The sequence below is a fragment of the Anopheles stephensi genome, unplaced genomic scaffold (assembly GCF_013141755.1).
Source record: "Anopheles stephensi strain Indian unplaced genomic scaffold, UCI_ANSTEP_V1.0 ucontig129, whole genome shotgun sequence".
Lineage (NCBI taxonomy): Eukaryota > Metazoa > Arthropoda > Insecta > Diptera > Culicidae > Anopheles > Anopheles stephensi.
This window is the reverse complement of record NW_023405046.1, coordinates 41,575-63,816: the sequence shown is the minus strand read 5'-3', so window position 1 is coordinate 63,816 and position 22,242 is coordinate 41,575. Positions and strand designations below refer to the sequence as shown.

Below are 22,242 nucleotides of genomic sequence, written 5' to 3'. Positions count from 1 at the left end.
CCAACTGACATTTTATAGCAGGCTTATAGCGTTTTTCGAGTTCTTTTAGCTAAATCTCGATGCTTAATCTTGCCTTAGAGAGCAGCAGATTTAGGTAATTATAACAGTTTAACGCTTGGTTTCATGCAGTTTTTTTCTTATACGCCGATGAATTATTATTTATTTTACAAATCCGTTAATGTTTCTCACTATTCCATTGCACTCCTCGTGTTTGCGAGAGTTCCTTTAGGGGAAAAAACAAGACGGTGAGTTGAGAAATGATGCTCTTCGTCGTAAATGAGATGCTGAACCATACCTCATTTCTCGCAGAAAACATGTTTCGGGAAGCGGCAAACACGAATCGGTTAATGAATCGGGCTGGTTAATGAAAGCGGAGCACAAGATAAAAATTATGTTTTGGATGTTATTTTTTATTTTAGTGTTGTAATCGGTTTTTTTAAATTCCATCAATTTTTATCTTAAGTAATTTAGGCCATTTCTATAAATCTTCTATCATTTTTTTAGCGTCCATAAAAAGACATTTTGACATAAAAAGACAACGAAATTTCAGTGAAATGAAAGTAAACATGAACCTTAACAAAGAGCGAAACTTGCTTCCGTCTAAAAGCGCTTTTACAGTAGATAAGATAAGGCCGAGCAGAGCTGTGTAACATGTGTGGGTACTCCACTCATTTCTATAAATATTGCTGCAGAGTACAGTTCGTTGATAAGAACGAGCATCCACCGAAATACCATCCAGCAATAAAGTGAAAAGTGTTTACAGTCACTAGATAACAAATCTATGTTGGTGTAAATCGGTACACTGCCGCTTAGCTGGTGATAATTTTTACCAAGAGTTTGTTATTCATCAATTTTGCGTGGTGAGTGACAAACGTATCAGTGAAGCGTCTCATCTTCTCAAAAATGTACATTTTTTACTGGTATCAAGTTACAGTGAAGAACGTCATTTCCATTTCCAGCCTGGAAAATCATTTCATCCGAAACCTCAAACAACCCACCCGTGGAAGCTAACAGTAGGAGAAACAATTTCCTTTGTTAAGTCAGTGTTTTCATTCTTTTTTGAAGATTCTAACTTACGTGGTAAGTAATGTGCAAAAAGCAACAGTCACTACTTCAAAACACAACGAAACATTCTGCTTAACATACGTGGAATAAATTACTGTAGATAGATTATTTTCTTTGACCTTCCTAATACTAAGACCAAGATTATGAGCATCAAGAAATGTTATTTGCCGGACAGTGTAGTTTGTTCAATAACAACATCATTGAAATCAACCCAATTGAATCTAGAAAAAAAGACGTAGATATATGCTACGTTGATAGATGTGATGTGGCCCGTTGATAGATGCGACAGTGCGCAGTGGGCAATTTTGCTTTCCCAACTGACATTTATAAGCAGGCCTTAATGGCGTTTTTCGAGTTCCTTTTACCTAAATCTCGATACTAAATCTTGCCTTAGAGAGCAGCAGATTTAGGTAATTTTAACAGTTCGAACGCGTGGTTTCACGTAGTTTTTTTCACCCATTTTCTTCGGATCCAAGCTGTCATAGCAGAGGCGCTATGGCAGCGCAAATCAAAACAAAGCAACAATAACACTAGGATTAGATTGTGATATGAATGAATGATTTTTTATTTATTACACAAACCGTTCATGTTTCTCACTCTCGTCGTAAATGAGATGCTGAAACCATACCTCATCTCTCGCAGAAAACATGTTACGGGAAGCGGCAAACACGAATCGATCATCACCGAGTGAATCTCCAGGCTACCGCAGCTCACCTACACGCAAATACACGAAAAAAATCATAACACTATCTGCATTTAAACCACCGGGTCATGCGCTTCGGCTTATCCGTGCGCGTGCGACGTCCTCCCCCCTCACATTCAGAACACGACTGTCGCTCAGCGTGCTCAGGCAGAGCGAATAAGAAAAGAGGAGAGCAGAATTTTGCAGGGGTGTCCAGACGGTTTATATGCCGCTGCATGCCAGTACCAAATGGCGCGCGAGAAACAGTTCGAGCGCCCCTGCACACGTGTGTTCGCTCTCTCGCACTCAGGGGCTCTCAAGCGGAGGATCATGGTTCGAGCAGTGCACGGCACATTGCGGAAAGCGAGAAAATGTTGAGCGCCACTGCACGCGAGAGGCGAACGGGTGTGTGCTGTGCTGCTCGTTCCAACGGCAAACTGGTATGGTGCTGAGCTGCTCTAAGAGCGTAACGAGCATTCGCGCATGAAGCGAGCAGTTTATGGCGAGGATCGGGCAATTTTTTTTTGAAATTTAAGCTTTTTTGTATAACAGATGTTATGGATCAAACTGTTTCCTTTGTAGAGTGCTAATTATTTGCTCCCACTTTTCTAAAGGAAAGCTTCTTCGGTGCTGCTTAAGCTCAATAGAAGCGTAAGGTCCTAAACACCATGACAATTGAACACTAAACAGCAAATATTACCATAGACAACAATTCATACCGGTTGAGTGTTTTTTTCTTATTTGCTGAAGGTTTTGTCAATGATATGTTGATCATAAACAATGGTTTGCTGACTACATGCCATACTTTACGAGCATTCTAAACAGTCGACCATCGAAGATATCATCACAACTCCTATTTCATCAAAAATTCCATTATTAAGCGGTTGACCTTGGCTGAAACAGTAAGGCAGTGGAAGGCGGTTCTGCGTCAAACTTTGCGTTTTCTGAAAATTTATGGATTTAGATAGACGCCGTCTTTGACGCTGAGTGAAAATAACATAAGTTTGATTTTTTACGCACGGACGCAGTACATCAATCAATTGACAGTTGTAAATGTGAAAATTTGTCTTTGTCTACAAACAATTTCGGAAGAAGTCGTAAACATGCAAAATATCGCTCAAAAACAAGTTTTCTGATATCTCTTGTGCCATAAATAAATGTGGTTGCATAAAGCCTCTAATAAAAAAAACTATACTCTAAAATTTTCCGCTTTGCAAGCAGTTTGGCTGATATCAATCTCATTTGACAGCTAAATAACGCAAAGCTGAACTTAGAGCGATTACCACCCTTGCGTCAAGCTTACTTACTTACTTATCAGGCGCGCTACAACCGCTTTGCGGTCTTGGCCTGCTGCAAATAATCCTCGATACCGCTCACGGTTTAGCGCCGTCGTCTGCCAATCCGTTATCCGGCCGTTCTTGCGGACGCATCAACGGCCATCACTCCATCTCAATTTGGGCCTACCACGCCTCCTCGGACTCCTCCTAAAGGACTTTACGGGCTGGGTCGTCCATGTCATTCTCATGACGTCACCAGCCCACCGGAGCCTGGCGAGTCTAATTCGCTGCACGATGGTGAGATCATCGTACAGCTCGTAGAGCTCGTCATTGTAGCGGCTCCTCCATTGTCCTTCCACACATACAGGGCCAAAAATCCTTCTGAGCATCTTCCTCTCGAACGCGGCTAAGAGGGCTTCGTCAGTTTTGGACAGAGTCAATGTCTCAGAGGTGTATGTGAGTACTAGACTATAAATGTTCTGTACAGTCCCAGCTTCGTCCGTCGCGACAGGTATTTAGGCTGTAGTATGACCGGGTTGGCAGCCAGCACCCTTGCGCGTAACTCAACATCAATGTTGTTGTCGGTGCTGACTTTTGACCCCAGATAGGTGAAGTTTGATAGGTCGAAGGTACGGTCACCTATTTGTACATCACCCCTGCGTAAATCAGTGTAATTAGCAGGGCCGCTAGTGGTGTCTCATCCATTTTGATTTTCGCCTCGTTAATCTCCAACCCGAGGTTCTGTGCCGCACGCTCGATCCTTTGATAAGCTTCTGCTACATAGGAGAGCCTCAAACCAATGATGTCTATGTCATCAGCGTATGCCAGGATCTGGACTGACTTACAGAAGATGGTCCCCGAAGTATCCACCTCCGAGTCGCAGGTGGCTCTCTCTAGCGCCAGATTGAAAAGGAGGCAGGCAAACCCATCTCCCTGGCGCAAGCCCTTGGTTGCAGCAAAGGGCCCTGAGAGTTTTCCATCCACCTTCACTGACATGTGATATTGGCCAGTGTCATTTTACAAGCCTGTAAGCTTGGCCGGGATTCCTAAAGAGCTCATTGCGTCGTACAGTTTTACCCATGCTTGCTGTCATAGGGCGGCTTTGAAAATCAATGAAGAGATGGTAGGAGTGGAGCTGCTGTACCGCCATCTTCTCACAAGATTTGCCGCATCGTGAAGATCTGGTCAGTGGTGATTTTCCGTTTCGGAATCCTCTCTGATAGTTTCCCGACTATCTCTTCAACGAAATGGGACAAGTCGATCTTGTAGGAGTAGGGAGAAGATCTTGTAGGCGGTATTCAACACCGTAATACCCCTATAGTTGCTTCACTCTAGCCTATCTCCCTTCTTGTATATGGATAGATGATACCAAGATTCCAATCACAAGGCATCGATTCGCTATCCCATACCTCAGTAATAATTGATGAATTTCCTGTTCGTGTGCTGTACCACCGTTTTTGATCAGTTTGGCTACTATTCCGTCGGTGCCTGGTGCCTTGTTGTTCTTGAGCCGACGAGGGCCATTCGTGTTTCATCTATGCTAGGTGGCAGTAGCATGATATCATCCTGCTAGTGGAGCCTCTAGCTGTTCGTTGAACTGATCATTTAGCAAATTCATCAAAGTACTGAGCCCATCGCGAGAGGACCTCTGGCTGGTAACTGACCAGATCCCCATCCTTATTCCGACAGCAGGTCACCTTAGTCTAAAGTTATTTCGGCGACCCTGCTATCTCCTGGTAAAACTTTCTTCCTGGTCCGTAACGCACTTGATTTCTTGAAGTTCCCGCACCCGCTGCTCTTCCCAAAGTGTTTTTTTGGTGCGGTGAACTCTTTTCTCTTCTCTCCTGAGCCGTGAGTATTCCTCTGCGCATGCCCGCGTTCTATACCGCTGCTGCATTACTCGGTATGTGCAGTTTTTTCGTCACTTTTCTACAATCTTTGTCGAATCAGCTAGCGCTTGTTTTTAGAGCGTTCCACCGTTCACTCGTAGTTTCATATTCGTTTTCTGGTAGTAGAGCGCTCTCCTAAAGCGGATTTGAATGCCTGTTGGACGTGACTGTCCTTTAGGGAGACCGTGTTGGAGCCGAGCCTGCGTGTTAACTCCGCGTCAAGACATGCGTCAAAAAACGCAACGCGCGAGCGCATACCACTGCCTAAGGAAGGTGAAACACACTATAAAAGAGTTGGATTTTTTTGGGGGGGTGAAACAAAACAAGTGAAGAAAGTTAAAATGCCTTTTGCAATTGTGCATACTGTGAATGTCGTTGGATGTAAGAAAATATCGGTTGTTCCGGAAGGATGGGTATTAGAACCAACCATAAGCAAAACAACTCTGCTTTGGCTTAAAGTTAAGAAACACTCATCTCTTCATAGTCTTCATAGTAGCATTCACATCATGGCATAAGATATTATGTGAAGTGAAACGCCGAAACATAGATTCTAAATATTAAGCGAACACGATAGCAGACGAATTGAGTGGCATATCCTCGTCGCAACAAGAAAATGGATTCAAAAGCAAAGCACCAAAACGAAAATTTTGTCTTTCCGGCATTTGCACGATAATTATGGTTTGTAGATAAAAATGCTTCACAATCTGATGAGGTAATGTAAATTTAACGGTCGGTTTACCTTTACTTAGAAAGTGACAATTACACATTAAACGCCACAAGCACTCCACTATAGAAAATATTTTTCAAAGTGCGGATGGAAAAAAGATGGCAGAAGAAAAGCACGAATCTTGTTAAGAGAAAAACAAAGATCCTCCGATATATTAAAATATGAATGTATTTGATTATGAAACAATGATTATTGGGGATGGCTTGTATTTCATTGGCATATTGAAATCAAAGACAGTATGCAGTTTTTTTTTTCTATTCTAGATGTTAACAACAGTTCAACAGCTGCATCAGTTACAACGCTTGAATGCACAGATTGTAAAAAAAAAACTTCATCAGGAATTTGGAAATTTGAAATTTGAAAAAGAATTTGGAATTTTGGAAAATGGAAATCTAAGCTTAACAACTATGTAAAGGATTTAATTTCATGTACGCAAACATTCAAATTTTGTTAGTCAACGTTGATCCCAAAACAACTAAACATCGCTTCAGGGACATAATGATTTCGATTTTAAAATGTTAGATAATACTATGTATGTTGCTGATGAGATACTTTCGTGCACACACACGTCTTTGAATTCGTGCACTAAGTTGTTGAATATCTTCCCAGCTACATGGCAATATGCTTTTTTAAAGTTTTGATGAAAACATGGTCATAGCACAATAAAAAATAAAAAATGATCGTCAACGTCCTCACTCTAAACATCCTTCAAAACCCACTCCGCTTGCATAATGTAAAAAAAGGAGCTGAATTCAGTACCCTTCCAGTAGCTAAGATGTGCCAACTTATGAAAAGATCTATGAATTTCTATGAATGAAATGCAATCTTTGAGAGTACAAGTACAACTCGTTGCAAATCTTTGGTTGACCATTTTGTCGATAAACCGAAAGTTCCATCACGCCATCCAAACAGGAGCCGTTTTGTAAATCCGCCATATAAATGATGCAGCGGATCGGATTAAACAACATCCTTTTCTTCTTCTTCATTGGCACTACAACCTCGAGAGGTCTTGTCCTGCCATTTCTGGCTTTCTGTGACTTGATTTTATCCGCACCAAAGTAGCCAGGAATCAGTAGGATTGGGGTGGTCCGGTGGCCGAGGCGACAGCGGCGCCGGTCTTAAAAAGTCAGTTAAATATAGTTGGTATTCATATGAACATTTTTTTCAATTATGACGGCTTGACGCCGTATGGTCAGCACCGCATTTGCTGACGAAGTACAATATCTAAAGAACACAAAAATTACCAAGGCATTTCCTCCCTGATATTTCGCCTTATCCCGGGCGTTATGAACATTTTATTTAGTTACTTTTCACGAACGACCTAGCAGGAGCGTCGGCAATAAAGGCCCTTAACTTCACATGTATTGTTCTGGATGATAAACGCTTGCCATTTTGAATAAGAAAACTTATTTCATAAACTAGAAGGCATAGGTAAGCTTCTAAATCTCCAAGTTTAGAAGATCCACAAAAACTGCCACGGTCATGGAAGGAATATTAGGCATTTCATGAATGTTCATCAAAATGGCCAGAAATGAGTAGGACTACTTTGGATAATAGCAATCCATCAATCAATATGTTAAGTGAAAACGTATGTATCTTGAGAGAAATGTTCCTTAAAAACAATCTTATTCTTGTTTTGAGATTTTCTCTTGCCTGAAATAGTTACCTCCATTAATTGATAATATTTTTTTCAATTCCGTTGTGCCAATATTCTTTTCCTTTAATTTCAGTTGTTGATTAGAGTAGTTTTGGACCACACTTTGACGATATGCAGTTTGATATTGCTCTAAAAATCTTCAAAATCATTTCGATTGAATCATAAGAACAATTCTTTTCATCATTTCTTCGTTCACAATTTGATTCTCATAGTCACATAAATCTCAATCTAGGTCAAGTGATTCATCACCGTTTTCTTCGCTCTTGCAATTAAACGATAATTTTTCTTCAATATTTTCCTCGTTTAAAATAATTGCTGTTTATGCTGAGCAAAAATATGTAAGTTTATGTAAGTTAGAGTTTATGTGACCTCATGTTGGATTGTTTACCAATGAAAATTTGCTTATCTTACGGGCTGGTGATGCAGTTGCGGTGGTTTCATTCGACATCGCAAATATAGCAGATTTTGTACAAAGACCAGTTTTTTTATTCTTTATGAATACATGCTTTCCACACAGCTTGTATCACTTAACACCTTATGTGAATGATGTTGAAAATGCCTTCTTGAATGGTGTTAGAAATGTGAGCAAAAACAATGCATGCTGTAAGTGTTGCAAAAGCTTCCAGTAGCCCAAAAATAGAATGCTGGCATAAAACAAACTTCGAACCACCATACGGAAGCTTTGATTGGCAGTATTAAATTGGAACGCGGATACTAGACAGAAGTTTTCAGGCGACGCACGGGTTGTAAGCAATTAAATGTAAAATGTAAAATTAGCACTCGAGGTAAAGTTTAAGAGTGTATAAGCCCCCATATTCGGCTAGCAAGCTGTATTGTAAAGGTATTAAGCCGCTATTTCTTGATCAAAGCAAACATTTTTTTTTACGGGGAAGGATCCAAATTCACATGGCAGGACCGGGGTTCTAATCCCATCCATACCGCCTCCCTGTACGCAGAGCTGACTACTTTGCTATGGGTAAAATCAAGTCACAAAAACCCATAATGGCAGGCCGAGACCGTTCAGGGTTGTAGTGCCATGGAAGAAGAAAAAGCTGCGTGGAGTTTCTTGATGCAGCTGCTTATTTTCTTAAGGCACCATAACGGAATGCTATAGACGTAACGATCGTCAAACACCGAACCTCCTTCAACGGAAAACATATTTGGCAAGGATCGAGAGTGTCCTTGGCCAGTTCGGTGGAATCAACTTCATTTACCCACAATTTAACAACAAAATAACGTTGCTCTACCACCGATTATTTCACTGGTCTCACTGGCCTGGACAAACATTCACTCAGCTTGAACAGACTCTAGATTTCATTCTCATTCATGTTCTGTGCTCGTGAAATTTCCCATTCTCCTCAATAACATCCTCTAAATGTATTTTTGTTCTAACTACTCAACCATTTTTACTTTACACAAATTGCTACCTCCTTTTTTTAGAAATGAATCTGGACAAGGAAATTCAACATTTTCACAATGAAAATACGATACAGCATAGCAAGAGTAAATCAGTAGAGCAGGACTCCTACATCAATGGAGAGGTTAAAGACTCCAGTCGTAGGAACGACGCATGGAACATCGTATTCTTTGCTGATAGCAATGCTGACTGCGGTGCGTAGCTATCATATGAACCAAGTTCATGGCAATTTCAACTTTAGCATCACACTCGAAGACCCACAAGGAGGCAAATTCGACGATATTGTGTTTCATAGGCCACTAGAGAAGATATCATTATACATGCAGTGCAAGCATAAGGCACCAACAGATTCCACAACTCCAGAATCTACAACCACACCGCATACGTCAAGAAATCAAGAAACCATCGCCCAAAATTATTCAACCCAAGAAACGACGCACAAATTTCTTCAGCTCCAGAGATCACATTACAAAATTCTACAACTCAAGAGACCGTCAACACACCAATCTTGCAGACAAGAAACAGAAAGCAGAACAGTTAATTGTACCAAATGCATTTCTTGCACCTAAATCACCATTTTCTATTGCTGTGCACTTTAAGTCATTTCTTGAAATGATCCCATTTTCTCGAAGAATAATTATTATTGTTTATGTACCAATGCCGTTATCGATCCAGATTTAAGGATTGAATACTTTTCAGAGTTTAATCCTAGCACGCATTACATATTCTCATGCTATCAGGACCTTGATGCAAAGTTTTATCAATTCAACATCCACAACCAATGGGAAAAACTCAACGAAAAGCTAAGAGATGCTAGCCTAAGCTATCTGGGAACATTATTAGCTAAATCTATTCATGGCCAACAAACGATGAACAGTAATACTATAATTTGTAACCTGTACGCTGTTTTAGTTAACAGCATAATCGAAAAATCAGACCAAATCATTGCAGTTTCTCGCCCCCAGTCCAACACACGTACAAGTTTAAAGAAGCTTTTCAACATGCGGATAAATCTTCAGCCTTAGGTAAAATTCGTGAAGTATTTCTCACGGAGTACAAAAAGCTTCTACCTAAAAACGAATCTAAAGACAACGATGTTTGGAACGATATTCGACAAAAGGAATCAAGATGGACTTAGATTGTTCGATGGCGGCTATGGAAGATGCGTTCAACTCGATGAACAACCAAAACTCTTATTTCACAAAGGTTGATGAAAAAATTGCGCAGTTTTATTCCGAGTTTGTGTTTGATTTGCACTCCTGATGAAGAAATACTTCGCCGTAACGCGAAGCAGCTTCTTGCCGAATTGACAGATATTGAATCGGACATTGTTTTTGATACTCTGTGTACTTCAATATTTGAAGTCTTGAAATACAAAGAAGTGTTAGAAATAAACTCAAACTATGTGAATACGACATTTCAAAAACTGAAACGCAACATTTTTTACACTCAATTGAAAACATCAACCAAGGAATACATCGCAACGTTAGAGCAAAAGTATCCTCATGGTTTAATCGATCACAAATGGTTGGAAAGTTCTTGCTTCTTCCAATTTCTTTGCAATAAATCTGCTTTTGGAACTTATCACTATCGTAGCTCGGTTGATTTGAATATCAGCGCTATGATCATACTAGAAACTCTGAACGTACTGCAAACTCAATGCTTATTTATTTTTGAATCCAACTACCATCAAAGCAAAGCGTTGGAGGAAATTCTTGAAAATATCTTTGAATATAATGATTCAGGTCTGGGTTCGGTGCTGTACATAATTGTTGTTCTAGACATGCTCGTAATAGCCAATTACAATTCATTAGCTGAGATGACACGTCGTCTTGAAGAAAAACTAAACAATCATAAGCATAGGCTCATAATCTTGTCGCCACTCACAGCGAAGGAAGAACCTTCGGAAAAATCTTTACTAGTACGTGATCTTACTCAAGAGGCACGAAACCAGATATTCCTGGACAACAATCAATTATACTTCTTTGGTTCATCCACTTCAATTGAAAGTATAGTACAAAAAACAGACAAGTTATCCTTTATGTTCAAAGTTTTGGATTATTACGCGGAAACAAAAGCTACCGATAGGACAAACGTTAATAGGCACAACTACGAAAAGATCAAATGCAGCTATATACAACGAGATGTTGAACCTTACTCTCCATCAAGAGCTCTTGTTGGCCATTCTAATCGGAGATCAAAAAATGTTTTGAATATTTAAAAGGCTCAATTGGACATCAAACATACACTTTTGATGAAATGATTCACGCATTTCATGAGCCTGTTTGCAAACCAGTATATGAATCAGTACAATCAGCTCTAGCCGAAAAAGAAGAACAACATGACATTACCAATCTGTTTGATAACGAAAACAGGAATAATGTAAGGTTCTCCTGAGCGAGGCTGGTTTTGGAAAGTCAACTTATTTCACTTGGCTTGCGTGGCGTATAGCGGATTCTCAACCATCACTGTTTGTCGTGAGACTAAACGCGAATGAATATTGTTCCATATTTGATAGATTAAAGGAAGATCAAAATCAGCTTAGCGATTCAAAGTTGATACAAATACTGTACCGTTTGGTTTCTCTCGCGCTTGCTGAACCAAACTTACTGCAAGAAGAAAGTAGAGAATTGGGCGCAAGCTTATTGTGCTTCTCCAATGGGCAAGTCGTGCTCGATGAGAGTAAAACAACATGTCTACCTTTCGAACAACTCTTTCTCTTGCGTCTATTCTGTAGCAAATTCAATGCAAAGCAACTAGTCCTGCTATTGGATGCGTATGATGAAATAGTTCCCGATTACACTGACATTGTAATCAAGTGCTTCGCAGGGTTCAGCAAGTTTGATGGAATACGTAACATCTATTTTTCGAGCCGGCCATACGAGTTCAGGATGATTTTAAGAAAGCTATTACAAATTGTAGAATCTTCCAGCTGAAACCGTTTCTCATTACCATCAAATACTATCGCTACACAACATTTATTAAGCGAGGTGACCGAGTATGAGCATTTGGAAAAACAACTTTCAACCAGCTGTGTTGAGCGCTGTGTATAGTACTTTAATCAATCGTTTGGACGATTTAGTAAGTGCGCCACTCTTACTGCATTTGGCAATTGACTCATTATTACCAATCATCAGGCAGCATATAAACTTTTCATCGAACACAATTTCCCGCCTGGTTTTTTCAAACGTCAAACTTCAATCATTCGAAATTATCAAGTCCTTTGTAGATAAAAAATTGGAAATATTACACATAGACAAATCCGAGTTGACCATGGCCGCAACTAAGAACATCCATGTTAACCGTAAAATTAAACAATTCAACAAACAATTCGAACGAGTACACGCTATAATGGCAATATACGTATTATTCGATAAAAAATATGTCGATAAAATAGTATCCAAGCAAGAACTACTAGACATCATGGAGAAATAGAGCAAGGAGATCAGAAGACCGGAATCATAGTCGGATTTAAAAATAACATTCCGCTCTTTGCTCATAAAACTTTTGCAGAGTATATGGCAGCTTTGTGGATATTCAAAAACCAGCATAAACTCAAAGATGATTCTTACTTCAAATCCCAAATGTTTTGGATGCGAGGCTTTGATAGAATACGCGAATTTTTCAATCAAATGGTTGTTAGAAAAAATGATAAAATGGACATTCACGTGGCTGTTATGAACAAATCGTTGGAAGAGGTTAAGGCGATAATTGAAAATGATGCTTCGCTCGTAACCGCCAGAGATTCTGGCGGTCGGATACCTCTGCTCTTAGCTTTGCAACACGATAACCATGACATCATGCTGCTACTGCTGGAAACGATGAGTTCGATCAATAAGATCGATCTGATTGATGCAAGAGATGATCTTTTCCACTGGAGGGCATTAGACTATGCTTTTGTCATGTGGAACAAAAATGCCATTAAAGCTCTTTTAGATTTCGGAGCAAGTATCAACATATCTACACTATGCGCACAACTGTTTTCAAACGATAACGACAATCTGTTGATACAAGCATATCATTATGTCAATCAATTAGCATCTGCTGAGGATCGCAAACACTTATCCGAATACACAGTGGATCATTTGTTAAAGGAAAGGAAAATTGACATAAACGATAAACGCGAACGTTTGGAGCAGTCAACAGCATTGCAGTATTGTATTGCGAAGAAAGCGTACGAACTATTTGAACAGTTTATTCTACATCTAGACAAGCCTGAGGAATATTTGTCTAGCATGGAGACCAGCTCATCAAAGCCGCACTCGCCAAAAATGCGTACAACATTGTATGTTTTCTTGTCGATAAATTCGATTTGCATCCGCCACCAAAACAGAACAAACTCAGTCTGTGTGCAGCTCTACTATCAGCCATTGAGTTAGGTCGTATGAGATCATTTAAGATTTTTCTCGAGCAGTTGTGCCTTCTTCTGAACATCGAATGCGTTAGCGATACAACGATTGTTGTGGACGATGCCTTCGAAAACATCAAAACTAAATCATCCGACGAAGCTAATGACAAGTTTCCAAAGAGTTGCTGTGTACGAAAGTCCAAAACTGTATTATTACCGTTGCCAGAGTACAGCGACAAAAATGTTTTTGAGAAGATCACTTTTCGAAAGTCTTCTGGCCAGAGCAGCCATGTGGGAAATGTGGCCATGATGAATTACGTCGTCCAAAAAATCCAAAAACCATTACTAATAGAACTATTGTCACGGTCATGCGTTTAATGCCCAAGGGTAAACGATTGATACATGATCAATCTATTAAGGCTCTCAAATTTCTGCTGCACCAAACAACCGATCTGGAGAGCATTGACGAGCATGGTCGAAATTTATTACACATGACCATACAAAATGGCTGTTTCTTCATGGTGCAGTGTTTGATCGAAGCCGACTTTGACCGCACAATGATCAACAAAAACAACGGATGGAATATTTTCCACTACATTGCAGCAAGTGAGTCAAGTCATAATAATAGGGCATTCAAGTTACTTGAGCTCTGTGAGTCATTAGAGCATTCAGATCTAATTCAGAGTGTCGATGTGGCTGGCAATAGTGTTTACGAGACGGCAATTATTCATAACAATTTTGACATTGCAAGAGACATGATTGAAACAACTTTTATTGATTCAGCAACATTTAGAAAAGAAGACTTTGTGCTAGGATCTGTTGAAAGACTTGTGGAAAAACTTGACGAATTCAAAACGGTTTTGGATTATTTTAAATATTTATTTGAATTTGGAGATATTATGTGGATGAAAGCATACAGCACAATTCGAGCAAGCGTACTAGTTATATGAGCAGCTTTGCTTACATCAACCTTATTTTCTTAAATTTACTTACAAGAAATTTGAATAAACCTTACATGGTATTGTCAGGTGATCGAGAAGTGAAGATAATGATTTAAGTCCCCAATTATGCGAATAAAGCAAGAATTAGTAAGATCGATCAATAATTTCACAACGCAATAAAATATACATGTATTGGAAATTGAGATATGTACATGAAATCAAGAAAAAATGTATATAATTTGCAACCTATGACTACAGACGAATTGGATCGATGACGGATTATCAATAAATATCACTTAACTCTTCAGGCATGTTTTAAATATTAGGATATTACCGGCCGTGGTAGTCTAACACTCATGACGCTTAGGTTTTTATTCGCTGTGTGTAACCAAAATCTACAAAAAAAAAAAAAACAAATAAAATAAACTGGTTCACCGATTTAGAAAAGGAATTGGATTTGAATCAATTTACCCTCAATTTCAATTTAATCCCTCAGGATTTTTACCTGTTGCGATTGCAACACAACCAATTTAAGACGCTTTCAAAATGAGGACCTTGTTGTATACATCAATCGTCAGTCAACGTCAAGACGCTGCTGACATATACATCAGTTTCCATGATATCAGGTTAATGCTCTACTGAGTAGATGAAGCTAACCAAGTTCATAGGAAAGACTACAGCCTGAGGAAACCTTTATACTCGAAAGGACCTGGCCCATTCTCGGCGAAGCGCTTGCTTGAGCTGATCGAGACTTTGGTATTTTTTAGTGCCAATCTTACTTTCCCGAATACCCCCCCAGGCACAATAGTTCAACGGGATGGCATCTTGTGATTTTGGTGGCCCTTGTACGGTAGAAATGAAGCGAGGGATCTCATTTCGTAACCATTATATTCTACCATGTCCAAGGTCTGCGGCCAAAATGTTTGCGCACCCAGGACTTCAGAGCTCCCTCCAAAATATTTTCACGATAGAGTTGCGCATTTGTTTTAACCCCATTGTCGATTAATACGAGCGGTGAGCGACCAACGGCGGTTACGGCAGACCACACCATCACCATGGCTGGCTTTTTCTGCTGGATAACTATTTCCCATACACCACTTTCGGCAATTCACCACTTTCGACCAAGCGGAGCAACACTTTGGTTCTTGTGAGATGAACTTTTTGTTTTTTTGTAAATCGGTAAAATCTTGCAATTTTTGAAATTACAAAGGCTTTAGTCCTAGCTCATTTTACAATATTAGAAGAATGTTGTAGCATATCTGCTAAACATCATACCATAAGTAAAACCCTCTGAAACAAAAACCAAATGTGCACTGTTTCCATACCAATGTTCGACGATCAAACCTTAGGACAATAGAGCAGGATTGGATCGCACATGGTAAGTTTTGTTTCTTGAGGGACGGCCTGGCCATATTGCTTGCTCATAGTTAGTAAGTCAGGTTTTTTTCGCTTTCTTGATCGCTTTTATCTTTCCTTGGGCCGGTTCAATGCCTTGGCTTCAAATTTTATGCCCTAACATTTCAACATTCTTCATTTAATAGAAGGCCTTTGCCTTTTAGTACTCTCGAAACATCATCTAACACTCTGTCATGTCGTATGGTGTATGGTGGTTTATTATGTCGTCAATACAATTCACAACGTTTCTATTAAATTTGGCCAAATTGTGTTCCATAATACACTGGAAATTTCCCGGCGTAGCTACAATTCCAAATAACAATCTTTTATACCTTTTTATATCTTTTATATTTTTGCTATTCTCGTGCAGTTATACCTGATGGAAAAGGTATAGAGAATTAAGGAGGTTTGGGCTTCCTTAAAGTCCAAACGAGAGAATATTTTAGCCGTGGTGAAGTGTTGCTCACTCATGATGGCCTTCTTTGCTCTACGCATATCTACACATAGGCGCAAATCACCATTGTTCGTAAAGATTGGAACTAAAGGAGACACCCGTTCGCCTATAGACACCCGGTCTGTCTATGGGTATTTCAACTCTTACTTCTTTTATCTTTACCTACTAGTGATTGTTGGTTTCCCTTTACGACGTAAAAACTTTGTGAAAGTTCTGTTATTTTTCCTGGATCTTCTATTTTTACATTTGCGGAAAACTTTCTCGAGGCTGTCCGCGATTTTGGTCTATCCTCATAGCGAGGGAATGTTTCCACACATTCCTCTGTCTCACCACATACCTCACCGCTTGACATGCTTTATTCTTATGCTTGCTCTTTAACTCACATCATCTCTTTGGCATCAGTGATGTTATAAAAAAATTTCCAAGCGTTTCCTTCTGTATTACCAATTGCATGCTTCCCTCCATTCCGTACACGCATTTTTGTACCCGTCTGTGACAGTGGAAAACGAGCTCTTCGCACTTCCCACTGTCCCCGTCCGGCTTCCGCGTCTAGAATTTATTGCTTTCAAAACCATCATGTTGTTTTGGGCAGAAAAAATTGTTCAGCTTCTCTATTACAGCCAATAATGACCTACCTACCCGTTGGAAACTTTGTAGGGCTCCCAGGCGGCTGCAACAGGCGTTGAGAGGTGCGGCGCTCGAGGCAGTAGGACACCTCCTGTCATTCCCCAGCGGGTTGAAGGAGGCTATGGCGACCTTACATGCGCGGTTGGCAGGCACCGATTTGATTGTCGAATCCATGACCGAGAAGATCAGGAGGATGGCGCCGACATAATTTGAAAGGTTGTCGACTGTAGTTGAATTTGGGTTCGCAGTAAAGCGTTTGGTAGGAGCGATGACGGCATCTGGGATACGTGGCTACATGTACGATGTAGCATTACTGAAGGAGGCTGGTCCGGAAACTGCCGCCCGTCTTGTGCATCGATTGGGCGCGTGCGAGAAGGCATCTTTCGAGGTCACACTGATAGAGTTTGGTCGATGGATTGGCGACCTGGCGGAAGATCTCTGCGGCGTGATCGACGTGGTTGCTGTCACGGGTGATAGTGACTCGAGACGCCGAGCTCCAGAAACACCCGCCAGCGCAACCCGAGCGACGACAGCCGATCGGCACCCGACGAGTCCATCCTGCTTATTGCAACGCGACGCAAGAGGATTTTTCTGGTGAACCAGCATCGTCGATCGCAGCGTCCTTCCCGTCGACTTGCTTTCTGGCGGCGCGAACTGTCCTTTCGCTTGCCCAGTGTAAGCGGTTCCGAGGAACAACGGTTGCTGCCAGGAGAGCTTTTGTGAATGAACGCAGGATATGTCGAAAGTGCCTCGGGTACCATGGGGGCAGATGCGGCGTAAAGGCGCCGTGTGGGTGTAAATGGATGCGGCGTGCAACATCATGAGCTGCTTCACGTAGATAACCGGACACACGCCGACTTGACGAGCGCGATCTGCTCGGCGTTTCAGGTAAAACCGTTGACGCTGATGTAGCTAAACGTTCTTACCCATTCATGACTGAAAGGAGAACACGCTCCTCAAATAAGTACCCGTTACGCCGCATGGACCTGGTGGGCGCATAGACACGTTTGCCTTCCTAGACGACGACTCTACGCCCACGTTTGTGAAGCACAGACTGATATAGGAACTCGGACTTACTGGAACGCCGCATCCGCTGTGCTACAATGGACGCAGAGGATGAAGGAATCAGTGAGATTGTCTGTACGCATATCGGGTCGAAGCAAACCGAAACGATCTACGAACTATCAGAGGTGCACAACCTCAAAGAGGCTGCTCTTCCAGCACAGTTCGTCAACGTGACTCAACTGTCGGAAAAATAGACTGATCTGAGAGGTCTTCCGTCACATCCTACGTCCGAGCCGTACCTCGCGTCCTCATAGGCATCGATAACTGTAATATGAACTCGAGTGCTTAGAGTGTAGACGGAAAGTGCAACGAGCCGTCGTCTCGAAAACCCGGCTGGGATGGATCGTCTACGGGCCTTGCGCAGTGGCAAGAGTAGGCCGGGGGCTGACGATGGGACGAATGGGCTAAGACGCCGGACCTATCGGCACAAGGGCGATGGTTTAGCGGACCGCCGTTTCTCTGGGGACCGGAAAATGCGTGCCTGCTCGCGTCGACCCGAGAAAGCACGTCGGAAGAGCTTCGAAAGAGTGTCCATCACCACCAAGTTACAGAACCGCTCATCGTTCTCGACCGGTTCTCGAAGTGGAAACGGGTGCTTCGTGCCGTAGCGTTTGTAATTCGCTTCGCGCAGAATATCCGTCGTCGCGTCACGCCACAGTGATTGGGCCACTGACCCAAGATGAGCTAGCGGAAGCCGAACGGGTGATAATTCGGGGCATACAACGAAGGGCCTACAACAGCGAAATCGTCAGCTTGCGCAAACAGAACCCCGCAGAGCATCCGTGGAAAAGGGGGGTCGAAAAGAAAAGCAGCATCTATAAGCTTTCGCCTATTCTGGACAACCAAGGGATCCTGAGAGAGGGGGAAAGTTTGACGGAATGCGTAGGCATCAACGAATCCTCACGGACCCGATCATCCTTCCTCGGCGAGATTACGGAACCCGATTTCATTATTCGGGAGCAACACGAAAGGTACAAACACGGCAACCACAACACGGTTTTGAGCGAATTAAGAATGCGGTACCAACATCCCTAAACTGCTGGGGGAATATCGACGCGTTAGAAGAGCTTGTCAGTGGTCCAAAGTGAACAACGCGCGACCGGAGCCACCGCTAATGGGTAATTTACCACAACAAAGAACGGCATTTGATCAGCGGGCCTTTTCCTTCACAGGGATCGACTACTTCGGCTCGTTTTTAGTAGCTGTCGGTCGCAGAGAAAGGGAAGCGTGGGGGTTATATTCACCTGCCTCACGTCGAGAGCTGTACATCTCAGAAAGCGGCGACCCTCACCACAGCGTCATGCATACTGGCGTTTCGAAGATTCATCGCTAGAACGTGGAAAGCCCCTAGAAGTGATCAGCGACAGAGGTATCAACTTCATCGGTGCCTCTCGTGAGTTGAAGAAAGCTTTGGAAGAAGTTGATCACGACGTTTTGATGGCCGAGTTCTACGGACCGCGGATGAAGTGGACATTTAAGCGGGTTAAATGCGGGGCGCCTCACTTTGGCGGCTGCTGGGAGCGTTTGGTACGTTCCGTGAAGAAGGTACTAAATCAGCTCGTGTTCCCCAAGCGATCTACGGATGAAGTAATGCTGTCAACGTTCACGGAGATCGAACTCATCCATAATTCGATACCACTTACCTACGTGCCCCTGAACGACGAACTGGCTGACCCTGTAACACCTAATCACCTGCTCCTTGGGAGCTGTGATGGAAGCAAACCACCAGCAGTTTTCTTTGATAGTCCCGCTACAATCCGGTCATCGTGGCGAATGGCGCAGCATTCAGCAGATTTATTATGGAAGAAATGGTTAGCAGAATACTTACCCACACTTACCCGACGAACCAAGTGGTTCGAACCAGTGCGACCGATCGAACTAGGTGATCTAGTTGTGATAGCGGATAACAATCTTCCAAGAAATTGTTGGCCGAAAGGACGAATTGTCTCAATAATACCTGGAAAGGACGGTAGAGTTAGGCAAGCTACGGTACAAACGAGCAGTGGAACTTACGTTAGACCCGCGCACAAATTAGCAGTCTTAGATGTATCAGCTTAGTAGAAGACCGCATGGCAAGAGTCGAATACAGGATATAGCGAAAGTGACAAACAGCAAACAAACAAACAAAAACACACACACACACGAGGCAACTGACAGAAGATGGGAAGTGAAGCCACGGTTTGTAAAGTCGCGAAAGAGAGGTGCGTCATCGCCAAGATCGGGTTTATAAAGTCGCTAAAGAGAGATTGCGTCATCACGAAGAGCGAATTTAGTATTGAAGTGTTTTTAAGTGTTTATTATCGCCTAACAAACATATTTAACCGTGGCGCACTTGGGGGGACAATGTTGGAAACTTTATAGGGCTCCCAGCGATCTGTCAGTTGGAAAGCAAAGATCACGAGGGACAAGAAAGATCGGAAAAAGGTAGGTCGCGTCTACCCGACGGGAATCAGCAGGATCAGTCAGGAACCGAAGTTGAAACCAAAGTGTACTAATTTTTTTATTTTTGCTATTAAAGATATCTAAAACATTCAACTGCGTTTCAACAAAAATGATTCCGGAATCAAAACGATTCCGGAATCAAAACGATTCCGGAATCAAAACGAGTCCGGATTCAAAACGATTCCGGAACTGGTCGGAATCGTTTTTTCGGATCGGATCGGACCATTTATATGCTGGATCGGATCGGAATCGTGATTCCGAACCGGAGCGCCCATCCCTAATTCTTTGCATCCGCGGATGTCCTTTGTGCAGCTGAACTAAACAACGGGAACGCAGCTTCTCCGGGATGACCACTCTTTCCCCGAATAGTACACAACCCTCAACGGTTAAGAGGGATTCCTTCCGATTGTGGTACCGTGCCAATTCCTTCCGATTGTGGTACCGTGCCAATTCTGCTCCGAAAGAATCGTCATGTGGCCATCCGTCTTGCATGTACTTGTGCACTTTCCGGAGCAATGGGTCAGCCTGTGTAGCTACCTGTACGTCCCTGAAACATAGGGGAAATGAACTGAGCGCGTTAACGGCAACTGACCTTAAGTCCTCCTCTAATTCCACGCTTGCGATCACGTATTCGGCTTCAGGTTTCGTGTGGTGTTATTAGCCGGGATAACACATCAGCGTTTCCGAATGAGCCTGTTGGAATGTACTCGATGTCCATGTCGTACAGCTGAAGCGTAAGTGCAAACCTTTGGAGCCTGTTTGCCGTGTACGTTGGAATCCCCTTTTTGCTGCCAAATATGCGTACTAGTGGTCGGTGGTCGGTCTGAAGCGTGAAATGATGACAGAATATCATGCGATGAAATTTGGTTACAGCGAAAATTATAGCCAGTCCCTCTCGATCCATTTGGCTATAAACCGGCTTCCGCTTTGCTGAGCGCTCTGGATGCATGCTGTACCACTTTTAAGGATCCGTCTGGGTACTTGTGAGATAGAGTTGCCCTAATCCAACCGAAGATGCATCGGCGGAAACAACTATGTCACGCCTCGGGTCGTAGTGAGTGGTGATAAAGCGCCTTTTTTTTTTTTTTTTTTTATTCATAAAGAACGCCTGGCCGTATTGCTTAAAGCTAAGTTACAAAAATAGGTACAATTCACGCTGGTTTGGAAACATTCCTTCTCCAAACCGTGAAAGGGCACCTTATCCGGGTGAGCTCGGTTGATAGTATCCGTCATCCAGTAGTCGGGTAGTGTTGGTTGCGAGGGTCGGTATCGTTGGTGATCATCTCACCGTTATTTTTGGGATATGCCATCGTCAGTTTTCTGCGTGTCGAGATCCAGCGTTTTCCATCCCTCTGGCTTGTCTGCTTTCTTTGACCGTTGCAACACGCCATTACAACGGTGTAGTTTTGGTCCTGGATCATCCAGATATTCCGTCTATGCCATACAAAGCCCCTCTAATATCGCACTCATTCATACATTCATTCATTCAATCAGTCATTCATCATCATACACACAAGCGAGATACAACACGTATAACAGCAAAACAGTAGGAGTGGAAGGAAAGAAGGAAGGTACTAAACTACAATACCATTCGCTCGGCAGAACTCAAAAATAGCCCTCAGGTAGGCATCATCCCCGCCCCCCAGCAGATCTCGAATTGGAACATTGGGCGTTCTGCCGATGTCCCGAACTGCGTCCAATAAGGAGGGTCGTGCTGCCTCGTACTCCAGACAAGACCATAGAATATGATCTATGTCATGGTATCCGAGGCCGCAGCCACATGTTTTGGAGTCGGCCCGTCCTATACGCTGGAGATGCGCACCCAATGCGAAATGGTTAGACCTAAGCCTAGACATCATTCGAATGAAACGCACGATCTCCTGAGATGCCTTGGAACCAGGGCTTCAAGCTAACTTGGGGAGTGATCGAATATAAAAACCTCCCAAGCTCATCTGTGTCCCACATACTCTGCCACCGAGCCATGCAGAGAGATTGTGGGGCACGCATGTGCTCGTGAGGTAGGATAGGCCTATCAAAAAGAGACCCTTCCGAAGCGCCCTTTTTGGCCAATTGATCTGCTCTGAGGAGGATCCGTCTGTGTAAAATTGGTTTCGGTTCAAATGGCCATACTTTTCCACAAAAATGCTGGGAATTGTCGTCCTGCGAAGACTATCGGAGATAGACTTTGTATCCTTTTAAAAGAGGTATCTACTATAAAACGAGAACTGCAGGACCCTGGCAAGCTGGCACGATTTA

The 22,242-nt window shown here is 42.4% G+C and overlaps 1 long non-coding RNA gene across 2 annotated transcripts; it reads left to right on the top strand.

The window, feature by feature from the left end:
• Nucleotides 1–412: 412 nt before the first annotated feature.
• LOC118515273 lies at nt 413–16,616 on the top strand. 2 transcript variants are annotated; one of them, XR_004906999.1, is made up of 3 exons: nt 413–860; nt 960–1,080; nt 16,510–16,616. It is a non-coding gene; the product is annotated as an uncharacterized LOC118515273 (long non-coding RNA). The 2 variants fall into 2 exon arrangements; XR_004906998.1 differs by lacking the exon at nt 16,510–16,616 and adding an exon at nt 8,738–8,818.
• The last annotated feature ends 5,626 nt before the right edge of the window (nt 16,617–22,242 follow it).